The sequence below is a fragment of the Dendrobates tinctorius genome, unplaced genomic scaffold, assembly GCF_039654945.1.
Source record: "Dendrobates tinctorius isolate UK_male_01 unplaced genomic scaffold, ASM3965494v1 ptg000003l, whole genome shotgun sequence".
Lineage (NCBI taxonomy): Eukaryota > Metazoa > Chordata > Amphibia > Anura > Dendrobatidae > Dendrobates > Dendrobates tinctorius.
Window position 1 is genome coordinate 82,449,113 of NW_027361671.1, and position 15,867 is coordinate 82,464,979.

At 41.9% G+C, this 15,867-nt stretch overlaps 1 long non-coding RNA gene across 1 annotated transcript in view; it reads right to left on the reverse strand.

Moving 5' to 3' along the window:
- Positions 1–1,698: 1,698 nt before the first annotated feature.
- Positions 1,699–15,867, reverse strand: part of LOC141091895 (uncharacterized) — an 83,589-nt gene continuing 69,420 nt past the window's right edge. The window contains exons 2-3 of the long non-coding RNA XR_012232620.1: positions 3,774–3,928; positions 1,699–2,164 (exon numbers count right to left, since the gene is read on the reverse strand). This is a non-coding gene — a long non-coding RNA (uncharacterized lncRNA). The remainder of the gene's footprint in view (positions 2,165–3,773; positions 3,929–15,867) is intronic.

The window sequence follows — 15,867 nt, forward strand, 5'->3', positions numbered from 1 at the left end:
AGTCAACAGTGTGATGCAGCAGCAAAAAAGGCAAATGCAGTTCTAGGATGTATTAACAGAAGCATACAGTCTAGATCACGTGAAGTCATTATTTCCCTCTACTCCTCTTTGGTCAGACCTCATCTGGAATATTGTGTCCAGTTTTGGGCACCACATTTTAAAAAAGACATCAACAAACTGGAGCAAGTTCAGAAAAGAGCGACCAGAATGGTGACCGGTCTGCAAACCCTGTCTTATGAGGAAAGGTTGCAGGATTTGGGAATGTTTAGTTTGCAAAAGAGAAGACTGAGAGGAGACTTAATTGCTGTCTACAAATATCTAAAGGGCTGTCACATTGTAGAAGGATCAACTTTATTCTCATTTGCACAAGGAAAGACTAGAAGCAATGGGATGAAACTGAACGGGAGGAGACACAGATTAGATATTAGAAAAAACTTTTTGACAGTTAGAGTGATCAATGAGTGGAACAGGCTGCCACGAGAAGTGGTGAGTTCTCCTTCAATGGAAGTCTTCAAACAGAGGCTGGACAGACATCTGACTGGGATGATTTAGCGAATCCTGCTTTGAGCAGGGGGTTGGACCCGATGGCCCAGGAGGTCCCTTCCAACTCTATGATTCTATGATTCTATGATTCTATGAAATACAGCATTTATGTATAGAAATGTAAAAACTTGAAAGTGTGTGCATATCACATGCAACCACTGTCCAAAATAAATAACATGCACAAGATTACATGTGTAAGAAACACACGCCGCACTGAAGTGTTAAAAGTGTGTCAACAAGTGTTTAGGTGACCAGAAAAATCACAAAATGGTCATGAATAGACATGACATAATTTTATACTGAAAACAGGAATCAAATAGTATACAGAACACGATTTTTGTTGAATTGTGAGCAAAATCGCATGGTGCTCAGAGAACAAAGCTGAGAGAAACTCATTATAATAAATTAAACAAAGGATGCAAATAAAAAATGAAAAATGAATTAAAAATAAAATAAAAAGTGAAAAATAGAGCCAAGAAATTAAGTCTCTGATTAAAGTTCATAGGGTATCAATAATAGTTCATATAATCCGGTAAAGACAAAAGAACGCATACAGCAAGGAAAGTTCTTGTTTCATTTTTTGTAACCAAGATTTTCAAGTCACGACAGATACATTCTGTTCCCAGACAAAAACTACAACAGGAAAACGGACATGAGTCGATCTTTTGAATGGAGAGATCATGTGGCGCTAAACTACCCAGTCTATAAATCCACCTGTTCTCTAATTAAGCTAAAGCTCTGCCCAAATGCCCTCCTCTTACTCCTAAAAATATCTGATCTATTGCTTTAATTTTAAGCCCCATGGGATCACTTTTGTGATTTGTTCTAAAATGTCTTGGCAAAGTTTTTAACATATATCCTCTATTAGAACTGGTTTTTCAATATCTTTCACGTGTTCCCTTGTTCGAATCCTTTATTCCCTTGTGGCAAGTCCTACAGATATTTTTGCACGTACATTCAGCATGGTAAATTACACCTTTTGATGAGCAATTCAAGGTCTTCTGGATGTCATATTCTCTAGTTCCATCATGGTTAAAAAAAAGTTTGGCTTTTGGTTAAATTGCTACAAGCCTTACACATTCTGAATGGAAGAAACATTTCGGTGCTCCAGAATGTTTGGTTGCATGTGCATTGTAGTGACTACAAACCAAAAGATCTTTTAAGTTTTTTTAATGCCTTGCCACAATAGAGGGGGTATCAGGCAGAATCTTTTTGAGAACAGGATCCATTTGGAGATTACCCCAGTGATTTTTTTTAACAATTTGTGTCAATTCCATCCGTTGTTGTTATAATGAGTTATTAATTTTATTTGTTGCTTGTTTATTCTTTTTTGTTGTCCATATAATAAATCTTCTCAAGGTCTGTCATAGGCTTTTTTCAAGCCTTTTCTGATTTGCCTTCTACTGTATCCTCTTTCAAGAAAATGTCACTAAAGATCAGACGCCTGGTCCAAGAAAACATTCTCATCTGTGGAAATCTTTTTGATCCTCATAAATTGTACTGTAGGGATTCCATTGATGGTGGACTTATGGTGTGAAGAAGAGTCATGCAACAAAGAATTAGTTGCTGTCGGTTTTCGGAATTCATCAGTCACAATGGTTCCATCACCGAGAGTGGAAATCTGAAGATCCAAAAAAATCAACATTTAGACCATGTTTATAAGTTAATTTGATATTTAGATAATTGAGGTTTAAATAATTCATTAGTGATGTCAGTTGTTCAGGTCTCCCTTCCCAAACAAACCAGACATCATCTATATAACGTATCCAATCATGTATGCGCTCAATGCCTTCTGGTGGATTATTTTGAAAAAATTGTCTCTCCCAAGCCCCTGGAAAATTATTTGCATAAGAGGGGGCGCAAGTGGCTCCCATAGGCTACTTTCACACATCAGTTTTTTGCCGTCAGGCAGGATCCGGCTATTTTTAGAAAAAACGGATCCGGCATAAATTTTGGAGAACTGTAGAAACGGATCCTTTTTTTGCTGGATCCGTCTAGCAGGTTATATCTGTTCCTGGGGGCTGGCCAATTGGATCTGAGCATGCGCAGACTTAAAAAAAACGGATCCGGTGGCTGGATCCGTCTTTTTCTTGATCCGGCGTATTCCGGCGCCCATAGACTTTCATTGTAGGAAAAAGCTGGAAGCGCCGGATCCGGCGCTTCAGGCTTTTTCGCCAGAGACAAAAAACGTTACAGTAGCCGTTTTTTCCAGACGCCGGAATGAGACAAGTTGCCGGATCCGGCAAAAAACGGATGAAACGCAATGCCATCCGGCACGATCCGGCGCTAATGCAAGTCAATGGGGAAAAACTGGATCCGGCATTGCATTTTGCCGGATCCGGTTTTACAAAAAAAAGCCGAATCGCGCCTGAAGGCAAAAAACTGATGTGTGAAAGAGGCCATAGCTGTTTCTTGTGTCTGTAGGTAGATTTTATGGTCAAAAATAAAAACATTGTGCTCCAAAATAAAACGAAGTAGAGTTAGGAGGAGTTCAACTAAAGAATTTTCCATATTATTTTCACGTAGGAACATAGCAATTGCCTTCAGGCCATCTTCATGCCGAATTGAAGAATATAATGATTCCACATTAGTGGTTACCATGATTGTACCTTCATCCAATTGTATGTGGTTAATGTGCCTGGGAGTTGCTGATGTATCCTGAATGAAAGAGAGCAAAGTTTGGACCAAAGGCTTCAAATAAAAATTGATAATTCCTATGTCTTCACACAGACTCCCATTCCCAGACATGATGGGTCTTCCTGGGGGATCTATTGGGTTTTAATGCAACTTAGGCAACAAATAAAGTGTGGAAAGTCTCAGTTGTAATTTCTTTATATGTTTCACTACATTTTTTGGGATGATGTTTTCATCATGAGCTTTTTCCAAAATGGTGATCAATTGGGTTTGAAAAAGAGGTAATGGATTATGGATTAATTTATGGTACCCAGAGGAAGTTCCCAAGATCTTAAAGGCCTGCTTTACATACATATCATTAGGCCAGATGACAAGGTTCCCTCCCTTGTCAGCTGGCTTAATTACAGTATCGGAGAGATTTTGTAATTCAATGATGGCTTGTCTTTCTTCATGACTCAAATTAGATGACCACTAGGGGCTATTGGGTAAGGCCTCAATGTCCTTAGAAACTAGTTTAGTGAAAATTTCCACTGATGAGCAAGTGCTCAAAGAAGAGAAATTCTTAGATTTGTTTATTAAGTGATTGGGGAACCTACCTCTAGTGCCTTGCATACTCTCTTCCTCCAAATCCCATAAAGCTTCTCTTTCTAGTCAGAAGGTAATAGAATGTCCAAACCTGTTTTTAAATGAAGTTTTTTTAGGATCAGTTTTCTTCCAAACAAATGTATGTATTTCACCACTGTGAACTTATCTAGGTAAGAAGAGAGAAAAAAGGTTACATCTTTCCAAAACATCGATTTAGGGAATAGTTAAAATATGTTTAGAAAGATTCACTACCTTCATTTTATCCGTTTTTTGTTATTGGGTTTACTGGAAAAAATATCAGGCTATTTTCTGCCATATTTGTTGCCAGTTCAGGTGAAAAACCATCACTTGGACCCTCAGTGTCACTGCAGGAAATGCTGCTCTCAGAATGGGAAGATGACCCACTTCTAGGAGTAGGTGAAGTACTGCATTGTAAATTCCCTCTTTTTTTGGGGAGCTGCCATTTAACCTCTTTGCGACATGCGCCGTACTAGTATGGCGCATGTCGCATCTCCCCCTTTGAAGTGGGCTCTGGCAGGGAGCCCACCTCAGAGCCAGGACATGTCAGCTGTTTTCAACAGCTGACATGTGCCCGCATTAGCCGCAGGTGAAATCGCGCTCCACCCGCAGCTATTGACTAGTTAAATGCCGCTGTCAAACTCTGACAGCGGCATTTAACAAGCGATTCTGGCTGTCGAGTGATCGGGGGTCATCAGTGCGTCGGCATAACAACCAGAGGTCTCCTGGAGACCGCTATGGTTGTTGATGCCGGATTGCTATGAGTTCCACCCTGTGGTCGGCAATCATAGCAATGCTGTCATTCTGCTACATAGAGGTGATCTGAGCATCACCTCTATGTAGCAGAACCGATCAAGCTATTGTAGCTTCTAGCCTCCCATGGAGTATGCTAAAAGTAAAAAAAGTAAAAAAAAGTTCAAATCACCCCCATTTTGCCCCATTCAAAATAAAACAATAAAAAAATCACACATACACATATTAGATATTGCTGCATTTATCATCACCCGATCTATAAAAAAAATGATTAACCTGATCGCTAAACGGCATGGTACGAAAAAAATTCAAAACACCAGAATTACGTTTTTTTGGTCGCTGCGACATTGCACTAAAATGCAATAATGGGCGATCAAAAGAATATATCTGCACCAAAACGGTATCATTATAAATGTCAGCTCGGCATGCAAAAAATAAGCCCTCACTCAACTCGAAATCACAAAAAAAGGAGACGCTACGGATATCAGAAAATGGTGCAATTTTTTTAACAAAGTTTTGAATTTTTTTCACCACTTAGATAAAAAAATTAGAAACTAGACATGTTTTGTGGCTATGGACTCGTAATGACCTGGAGAATCATAATGGCAGGTCAGTTTTAGCATTTAATGAACATGGTGAAAAAAAACAATTGTGGGATTGCACTTTTTTGCAATTTCACCGTACTTGGAATTTTTTCCTGTTTTTGAGTACACAATATGCTTAAACCAATGGTGTCATTCAAAACTACAACTCGTCCCACAAAAGACAAGCCCTCAAATGGCCATATTGACTGAAAAATAAAAAAGTTATGGCTCTTTGAAGAAGGGGAGAGAAAAACAAACGCAAAAACGAAAATGGGCTCCAGCACGAAGGGGTTAAAAACTTGAACAAGTTCATAATCTTTAGTGTCTCCTAAATTTTTTTTATGTTTGATCTGACTGATGTCAGATTCCCACTTTTCAACGTCCTTTTCTATTGTTTTAACCCCTTTACCCCCAGGGTGGTTTGCATGTTAATGACCAGGCCAATTTTTACAATTCTGAGCACTGTCCCTTTATGAGATAATAACTCTGGAATGCTTCCATGGATCCTGTTGATTGTGACGTTGTTTTCTCATGACATATTGTACTTCATGATAGGGCAACATTTCTTTGATATGACTTGTGTTTATTTGTGAAGAAAAACAGAAATTTGGCGAAAATTTAGAAAATTCTGCAATTTTCAAACTTTGAATTTTCATGCCCTTAAAACAGATAAATATGTCACATAAATGAGTTAATAAACAACATTTCCCACATGTCTACTTTACATCAGCACAATTTTGGAGCCAAATTTTTTTTTGTTAGGAAGTTATAAGGGTTAAACATTAAACAGCGATTTCTCATTTTTACTGCACCATTTTTTTCTAGGGATCACATCACATTTGAAGTCACTTTGAGGGGTCTATATGATAGAAAATACCCAAAAGTGACACCATTCTAAAAACTGAACCCCTCAAGGTGCTCAAAACCACATTCAAGAGGTATATTAACCCTTCAGGTGCTTCACAGAAATTTTTGGAGTGTTTAAAAAAAAGAACATTTACATTTTCTCACAAAAAATTTACTTCAGATCCAATTTGTTTTATTTTAACAAGGGTAACAGGAGAAATTGAACCCCAAAAGTCGTTGTGCATTTTGTCCTGAGTACGCTGTTTCCCCATATGTGGGAGTAAACCACTATTTGGGCGCATGGCAGAGCTCAGAAGAGAAGGAGCACTGTTTGACTTTTTCAGCGCAGAATTGACTGGAATTGAGATCAGACGCATGTCATGTTTGGAGAACCCCTGATGTGCCTAAGCAGTGGAAACCCCGTAATTCTAACTCTAACCCAACCACAACACACCCCTAACCCTAATCCCAAACCTAACTCTAACCCCAACCCCAACCCTAACTTTAGCCCCAACCCTAACCCTAACTTTAGCCCCAACTATAACCCTAACTTTAGCCCCGACCCCAACCCTAACCCCAACCCCAATGGGAAAATGGAAATAAATACATATATTTTATTTTATTATTTTTCCCTACTTAAGGGGTGATAAAGGGGGATTTATTTACTATTTATAGCGGGTTTACATTGCGGGTTTTTATGTTTGGCAGCTGTCACACTCTAAAAGATGCTTTTTATTGCAAAAAATAGTTTTTGCATCACCATATTTTAGAGCTATAATTTTTCCATATTTTGGCCCACAGAGTCATGTGAGGTCTTTTTTTAGTGAGACGAGCTGACGTTTTCATTGGTACCATTTTCGGGGTACATGACATTTTTTGATCGCTTTTTATTCCGATTTTTGTGAGGCAGAATGAACAAAAACAGCAAATCGTGAATTTCTTTTTTGGGGGGCATTTATACCATTCCGCGTGTGGTAAAATTGAGTTTTATTCTTTGGGTCAGTACGATGACAGTGATACCTCATTTATATCTTTTTTTATGTTTTGGCGCTTTTATACAATGAAAACTATTTTATAAAAAAAAATAATTATTTTTGCATCACTTTATTCTGAGAGCTATGACTTTTTTATTTTTCTGGTGATGGAGCTATATGGTGGCCTGTTTTTTGCGGGACAAGATGACATTTTCAGCAGTGCCATGTTTATTTATATCCATCTTTTTGATTTTGTGTTATTCCACTTTTTGTTCGATGCTATGATGATAAAGCATTTTTTTGCCTTGATTTTTTTTTTTAATGGTGTTCACTAAAAAGTTTAACTAGTGAGACAGTTTTATAGGTCAGGTCATTGCGGATACAGCGACACAAATATGTGTACTTTTATTGTTTAGATTTTTTTATTCAAATATTGATTTAATGATAGAATAAATATTGTTTTTTTAATTATTTTTTATTTGTAATATTTTTACAATTATTTTAATTTTTTTGTATTTAATTCTTACTTTTACACTGTGTCCCACTATGGGACACTCATTTTGTGCAGGCTGATCGCTTATATCACATGCAGATCTGCATGCCATATAAGCTGTCAGCACTGTACTCTGTGCACACTGACCTCAGAGACTTCCTGACATGCACTGCGCAAGACAGGAAGTCTTTCAGCTTTGGTAACCCGGATGTCATCATGATGACATCAGGTTGCCATTGGAGCGATCGGGACCCCGCATTATGCTATGGGGTCTCCAATCCAAAGGCAGCTCTGGAGCGCTGCGATCACGTTTCATCTCAGAGTTTCGGGGGTTAAAGTGTCGGGAGCGGTCTGTGGCCACTCCTGGCACTTAGTGCCGGGTGTCACCTGTGAGAATCAGCTGATGCCCGGCTGTGATCAGCCACGCTTTACCCATGAGCACGGCTGATCGCGTATGGCGTACTATTCCATCCATGGGCTTTAAGTATAAGGGCACATGGATGGAATAGTACATCGAATGTCACAAAGGGGTTAAAAGCAAAGCCACAAAAAGGCATGGAGTTCACTAGAGCTTCACAGGTTGCCACTGGAATCCTCTTACACTACTCCATGACAACATTGTGGAAATGGTGGATGTCAGAGACTTTGCACTTCTCCACCTTTCGTTTGAGAATGCCCCACAGATGCTCCAAAATGTTTAGGCCTGGAGACAAGTTTGGCCAGTCCAGCACTTTTACACTCAGTTTCTATAGCAAGGCAATGGTCGTTTTGAAGGTGTGTTTGGGGTCGTTATCATGTTGGTATACTGCTATGCAGCCCAGTTTTCGAATGGAAGGGATCATGCTCTACTTCAGTATGTTACAGTTCAGGTTGGCATTCATGGTAGCATTAATCAACTGTAGCTCTCCACAGCTGGCATCACTCATGGAGCCCCAAACCATGACACTCCCACTACCATGCTTGACTGTAGGCAAGACATAATTGTCTTTTGCACTAATCACCTGGCTGCCGACACACTCTCTTGACACTATATGAACCAAATAAGATTATCTTTGTATCATTACACCACAGGACATGGTTGCAGTAATCCATGTCCTTATTATGCTTGTCTTCAGAAAACCTTTTGCAGACTGCCTTGTGCATCCTTATTAGAAGATGTTCCCTTCTGGGATGACAACAAGGCAGACCAATTTGATGCAGTGTTCAGCATTTGTTCTGAGCACTGATTGGTCTACACTCTACCTCTTTAACCTCTGCAGCTATGCTGGCAGCACTCATACATCTAGGTTGAAAAGACAACCTCTAGATATGACGCTGAGCACGTACCATCAACCTCTTTGGTCAATCAGGTAAGGCTTGTTCTGAGTGGAACCTGTCTTGTTAAACCACTGTATGGTCTTAAGAAAAAGGAAAACAGTCAGCTCACCCAACTGAGGCCAAGGATTCGAGGCACGGACAGGTCAGCAGTGCAGCAGCAATATATGAATGAAGAAAAAAAGATACAGCTCCAGGAATCTCATAAAACCATTGTCTATAGAAAATTCTTAAAATCCATTATAACAGCATAGTAGCCACTAACCTTATAGGGGGAGTTCACACTGGCAGATGTGTTTCAGACCCCAAGGTCTTTAGTCATGGTTTTATGGGATTCCTGAAGTTGGATCCTTTTTTCTTCTTTAGACTGTATGGTCTTGGTCATTTTGCTCCAGCTCAGTTTCAGGGTGTTAGCAATCATCCTATAGCCTAGGCCATCTTTATGTAGAGCAACAATTATTTTTTTAGATTCTCAGAGTTCTTTGCCATGAGGTGCTATGGTGAATTTCCAGTGACCAGTATGAGAGAGTGTGAGAGTGATAACACGAAATGTAACACACTTGCTACTCATTCACCCTTGTGACATTGTAACACTAAAGAGTCACATGACAAAGGGGAGGGAAAATGGCTAATTTGGCTTAAGTTGGCCATTTTTGATTAGAGGCGTATTCACTTTTGTTGCGACCAGTATAGACATTAATGGCTGTTTGTTTGAGTTATTTAACCCCTTTTTGACATCTGACGTACTATCCTGTCCATATGACCTGGGCCTGTCTGACAATGGACGGGATAGTACGTTGTTATGATTGAGTCACCGTAGGAGGCAAAAATAGAAATGCTAGCTAAGTCCAGAAAACCAGAGAAGTTGGCAGCTATCGGATTGCAGACCCCTGAACCTATCAACACAACTAGCAGTAGCCATGGGGGACTCCTACGATGCCCTAGGCCCCTCGATCACAGCCGGAGGACTACATAGCCTAAAGACAGAAAGGGAAATCTAAACTGCCCCAGAGCAGACCCCAAAGCAAAAGGCAGCCCCCCACATATAATGATGGTGAAGCAACAAGAAAGAACAAAACACAGACAGAAAGATAGACTGAGCAAAGATGGGGCCCACGCTAGCTTAGATAGGAAAGGACAGGAAGGCTGCTGTCTGCAATCCGTGAAAAACCCTATGAAAATAAGAGCCAACCAACTGACAGTAAAAAAGGCCCTGAAGACGCTAGGCTTCAAAAAAGCTATGTCAGTACTCAGGAATATTCTGAAGACAGAGCAACAGGCAAAAGGAGATTCAGCTCACCCCAGCAGGGAATGGCAGAATCCAGAAAAGCAAGGAAAACAAAACACTAATGCAAAAAGGCAAAGCAGAAATCTTAGCTTTAGATGAGCAGGAATCAGACTGGCTTCCTAGAAGTCCACAGAGAAATCACCCGCAGGCCAGAAGGGCGTCGGCAGCCTTATATCCAGTCATTAACTCCACTCAGCCAGTCATCATAATCAGCCCCAGGTGTTTGACAATCAGGCTCACTACCTTTCTTCACCAGAAGAGGGAGTTCCTCGGGCCTCAGTAGTGAAGGGGAAAATGAACTCACAACAGTACCTCCCCCTTGAGGAGGGGTCACCGAACCCTCAACCACGCCACCAGGGCGATCAGGGTGAGCCCGGTGAAAGGCACGCACCAATCTTTTGGCATGAATATCAGAGGCAGAGACCCAGGAATTATCCTCCTGACCATAACCCTTCCACTTAACCAAATACTGGAGTCTCCGTCTAGCCAGACGGGAATCCAGTACTTTCTCTACCTCTTATTCCATGTTACCTTCAACCAATACAGGGTCTGGAGGTGCAACCCCCGGAACAACAGGTTCAACAAACCTCTTCAACAATGATTTATGGAACACATTATGGATTTTAAATGTGACAGGAAGAGCCAAACGAAAAGAGACCGGATTAATAATCTCCAAAATCTTGTAAGGTCCAATAAATCTAGGCTTAAACTTAGGAGAAGCCACCTTCATAGCAATATTTTTTGATGATAACCACACCATATCACCAACCTTAAATTGGGGACCAAAGGTCCTATGTCGGTTGGAAAACCGCTGGGCCTTTTCCTGGGAGAGAGATAACTTATCCACCACTTGGTCCCAGATCTAGTGCATTCTCTCCACCACAGTGTCAACCCCTGGGCAGGCAGAGGGCTCCACCTGCCCTGAAGAAAATCGAGGATGAAACCCAAAGTTACAAAAAAAAGGAGACATCAAAGTGGCAGAACTAGCTCTATTATTTAAAGCAAATTCGGCCAAGGGCAAAAATGAAACCCAATCATCCTGATCAGCAGAAATAAAACATCTCAAATATGACTCCAAGGTCTGGTTTGTTCTCTCTGTCTGCCCATTGGTCTGAGGGTGAAAAGCAGAGGAGAAGGAAAACTGAATTCCCAGCTTGGAACAGAAAGTTCTCCAAAATCTAGACACAAACTGGACTCCTCTGTCAGATACAATGTTCTCAGGAATCCCGTGCAAGCGAACCACCTGTTGTAAAAACAGGGGCACCAATTCAGAGGAAGACGGCAACTTAGGGAGTGGTACAAGATGAACCATCTTAGAGAACCTATCACAAATCACCCAAATAACAGTCATCCTTTGAGAGACAGGCATATCAGAGATGAAATCCATTGAAATATGGGTCCATGGCCTCTTGGGGACAGGCAAAGGCATCAGCAACCCACTAGAGCGAGAACACGATTTAGACCGGGAGCACGTCCCACAGGACTGCACAAAATTCCTGACATCACGAGACAAGGAGGGCCACCAAAAAGACCGACTCACCAGATCTCTAGTACCAAAAATACCTGGATGACCAGCCAAAGCAGAGCAATGAACTTCAGACATCACTCTCTTCTTCCACTGGTCAGGAACATACAACTTTCCACTGGGACAACGCTCATGTTTGTCCTCCTGGAACTCTTCCAGAGCACGTCTCAAATCGGGCGAGATGGCAGAAAGAACTACCCCTTCGCCTAAGATGGTATCAGGCTTGGTCACCACAGGAGAATCAGCAAAGAAGCTCCTAGAGAGGGCGTCAGCCTTGACATTCTTAGTTCCAGGAAGAAAAAAAAAAACACAAAATCAAAACGTGTAAAAAACAAGGCCCACCTAGCCTGTCTAGGGTTCAAGCGCTTAGCCGACTCTAGGTAAATCAAATTCTTGTGGACAGTGAGGACCACGACTTGATGCTTAGCTCCCTCCAACCAATGTCTCCACTCCTCAAATGCCCATTTCATGGCTAACAGTTCCCGATTCCCCACATCATAGTTACGTTCAGATGGAGAGAACTTTCGGGAAAAGAAAGCACAGGGATTCATTTTAGATGTTACAGGATCCTTTTGGGACAAAACAGCTCCTGCACCAATCTCAGAAGCATCCACCTCTACCTGGAATGGAAGTGAGACATCAGGTTGCTGCAAAACCGGGGCGGAGGTGAATCTTCGCTTCAGCTCTTGAAAGGAAGAAACAGCCTCCGGAGACCAATTTAACACATCAGCACCCTTCTTAGTCAAATCAGTCAATGGCTTGGCAATACTAGAAAATTTTGCTATAAATTTCCGATAAAAATTAGCAAAACCCAAAAACTTCTGGAGGGCCTTCAAAGAAGTGGGCTGAACCCAATCGTAAATGGCCTGTACCTTGGCCGGGTCCATTTCAATAGTTGACGGGGACAAAATAAATCCCAAAAAAGAAATCCTCTGTACTCCAAAAAGGCATTTAGATCCTTTGACATACAGGGACTTCTCCCTCAAGATCCGGAGCACAGTCCGAATATGTTCCACATGAGAATCCCAATCCTTGGAGAAGATCAAAATATCATCCAGATAGATAATCAAAAATTTATCAACAAAATCTCGGAAAATATCGTTCATGAAGCACTGGAAGACAGAAGGGGCATTAGTGAGCCCAAAAGGCATCACCAGGTACTCAAAATGTCCCTCCGGAGTATTAAACGCCGTCTTCCATTCATCCCCATGCTTAATGCGAATAAGATTATACGCCCCCTAAGGTCAAGCTTGGTAAACCAGCAAGCACCTTTAACTCTGGAGAATAGATTAGAAATCAGGGGTAACGGATACTGATATTTAACAGTAATTTTGTTGAGAGCACGATAATCAATACAAGGTCTTAATGATCCATCCTTTTTGGCTACAAAAAAAAACCCGGCACCTAAGGGTGACGAGGATGGTCTAATATGACCCTTCTCCAACGCCTCCTTAATATAGGATCGCATAGCCTCGTGCTCGGGTACAGATAAATTGAAGAGCCGACCCTTGGGAAATTTACACCCCGGGCTCAGTTCAATAGCACAGTCATAACTCCTATGAGGCAGAGACGCAGACTCATTCTCACTAAATACATCATAAAAGTCCGCCAAATAATCAGGAACATCATGCGACTGAGGAGAGGTGGAAAGCACTGGAGCCTCACTAAAGGCACACCGACAACCCCAACTCACCACAGACACAGATTTCCAATCCAAAACTGGATTATGAATTTGTAACCAGGGAAACCCCAGAACAATAGTATCATGCAGATTATGTAACACCAAAAACCTGCAATTTTCTTGATGGTCTGGGGCGACTCGCATTACCACCTGGGTCCAAAACTGAGGTTTATTTTTAGCCAAAGGAGTAGCATCAATCCCCCTCAAAGGGATAGGCGTCTGCAGAGGTGTCATCGGAAATCCACAACGTTTAGCAAAATCCAAGTCCATTAGGTTTAGAGCTGCTCCCGAATCCACAAAAGCCTTGGCAGAAAATGTGGACAGGGAGCAGATCAGAGTAATAGCCAGAAGAAACTTAGGTTGAACAACACCAAAAGAAAACGTGTGTGCAAAGCGTTTCTCGCGTTTAGGACAGACAGAAATAATATGCGAGGCATCTCCACAGAAAAAACACAACTTATTACGCCTTCTGAACTCCTGACGCTGCTCTCTGGAAAAAACTCTATCACATTGCATAGGTTCAGACATCTGTTCAACAGGTGGCAACACCTCTCGTGCAGCTCTGCGTTCGCGTAAACGCCGATCAACCTGAATGGCTAAAGACATAGAATCGTCAAGACCAGAGGGAACAGGAAATCCCACCATAGTATCTTTTATGGCTTCTGACAACCCCTTCCGAAAGAGAGCAGCCAAGGCATTATCATTCCAGGTAGTAAGTACTGCCCACTTTCGGAATTTTTGACAGTACAATTCTGCAGAATCACGACCCTGGTTCAATGCCAGCAGGGTCTTTTCAGCCTGATCAATGGCATTAGGTTCGTCATACAACAACCCCAAGGCCTGAAAAAATGTGTTCACATTAGTCAGAATAGGATCATCTGGTTTCAAAGAAAACGCCCAATCCTGGGGATCGCCACGCAGCATAGAGATGACAATTTTAACCTGCTGCGCGGAGCTCCCTGATGAGTTAGGCTTCAAGGCAAAAAATAATTTACAATTATTTTTGAAATTCAAAAATTTAGACCGATCCCCAAAAAATACATCAGGTGTAGGAATCTTTGGTTCAGCAGCATGTGAATGAGCAAGGTAGGCGGAAATTCCCCGCACTTCCGCAGCGAGCTGCTCCACACGATCAGACAATTGCTTTATCTCCATTGAGAGAAAAAAAAATTCCCCCTAAGGCCTCAGAGATATAGAAGAAAAAATATACACACTTTTTTTTTTTTTTATACAATTCTTTCCTGCTATTGAGTACCCTAGAATCTGCGGTATGGCGGGTGATTCTGTTCTGTTATGATTGAGTCACCGTAGGAGGCAAAAATAGAAATGCTAGCTAAGTCCAGAAAACCAGAGAAGTTGGCAGCTATCGGATTGCAGACCCCTGAACCTATCAACACAACTAGCAGTAACCGTGGGGGGCTCCTACGATGCCCTAGGCCCCTCGATCACAGCCGGAGGACTACATAGCCTAAAGACAGAAAGGGAAATCTAAACTGCCCCAGAGCAGACCCCAAAGCAAAAGGCAGCCCCCCACATATAATGACTAGAGTTGAGCGACTTTTGTTTTTTTATGGTCGAGTTTCGTTTCGTGAAACCCGACTTTTCCAAAAGTCGGGTCGAGCAAGATCGGCCGATTATAGGGAAAAGTCGGGGTCGTCCCGAAACACGAAACCCAATGTAAGTCAATGGGGAATAAAAGTCGGCAGTGAGAGGAGGACAGGAAACACACCTACAGTGCTCATTTGAATGCCAAAAGCATCAATTCTTCTTACTTAAGCTGGTCAACCTTAATTAACTTCATAATACAAGTTACGCACTGAAAAATGGGGGTTATTTGGCTAAAGTTGTGGGGGGGTAGGGCTGGCTCCAGGTTTTCATGTGCCCTGGGCGAAAGAGCGCCCCTTTAACACATAATACCACAACTCATCATGCTCCGATACGGCAGAGAAATAGCGGTATAGTACAATGAAAAATACTTCACTTTTTACATCTCATGACGAGGCCCATCTATTTCTCCATACAGAATCATTGGTCCCATATAATGTTTGAAACAGTATATGATGAGCTCCACATAATGCTACAGTATATGTTGGTCCCCATGGATGAAGCTCCACTGTCTTATGGGCCCAAATAATGCTCCAAACATAATGGGCCCCATTTCTAATGCTCTAGTGTATAGTGGGTCCTGCAAATGCTGCTCCAGTGTCTGATGTCCACCTTTGGAATGTTCCAGTGTATGGTGGGCCCCATCTATCATTCTCCAGAGTATAGTGCTCCCCAAAAATTGCTGTCCCAACATTGAAAACAATCAAATAAGTCTCCTCGCTAGGGAATCCCTGTACTAGTCTGGACTCCTCGTCGTCCCCATCTTCCATCTCACTGCACAGTATTTCAACCTTGCAAGTGCTGTGATCCTGAGCAAGCAGGGGGGGCCCACTCGTTGGTGACGGCACTGGCACAGGGCCCCTGATAGTACGGTGGTGTGTCTGATGGCGGGTGGGCCGAACCTGCACTTTCATCTGCAGCTTCCTCTTTGTCACCGTGTAAGATGGAACTGTATATGGGAAGGGTAACCTGAGTTTCATCAGGGTCAGATTCAGGCCGGGTAGCGTGCGAGGGGAATGTAGTG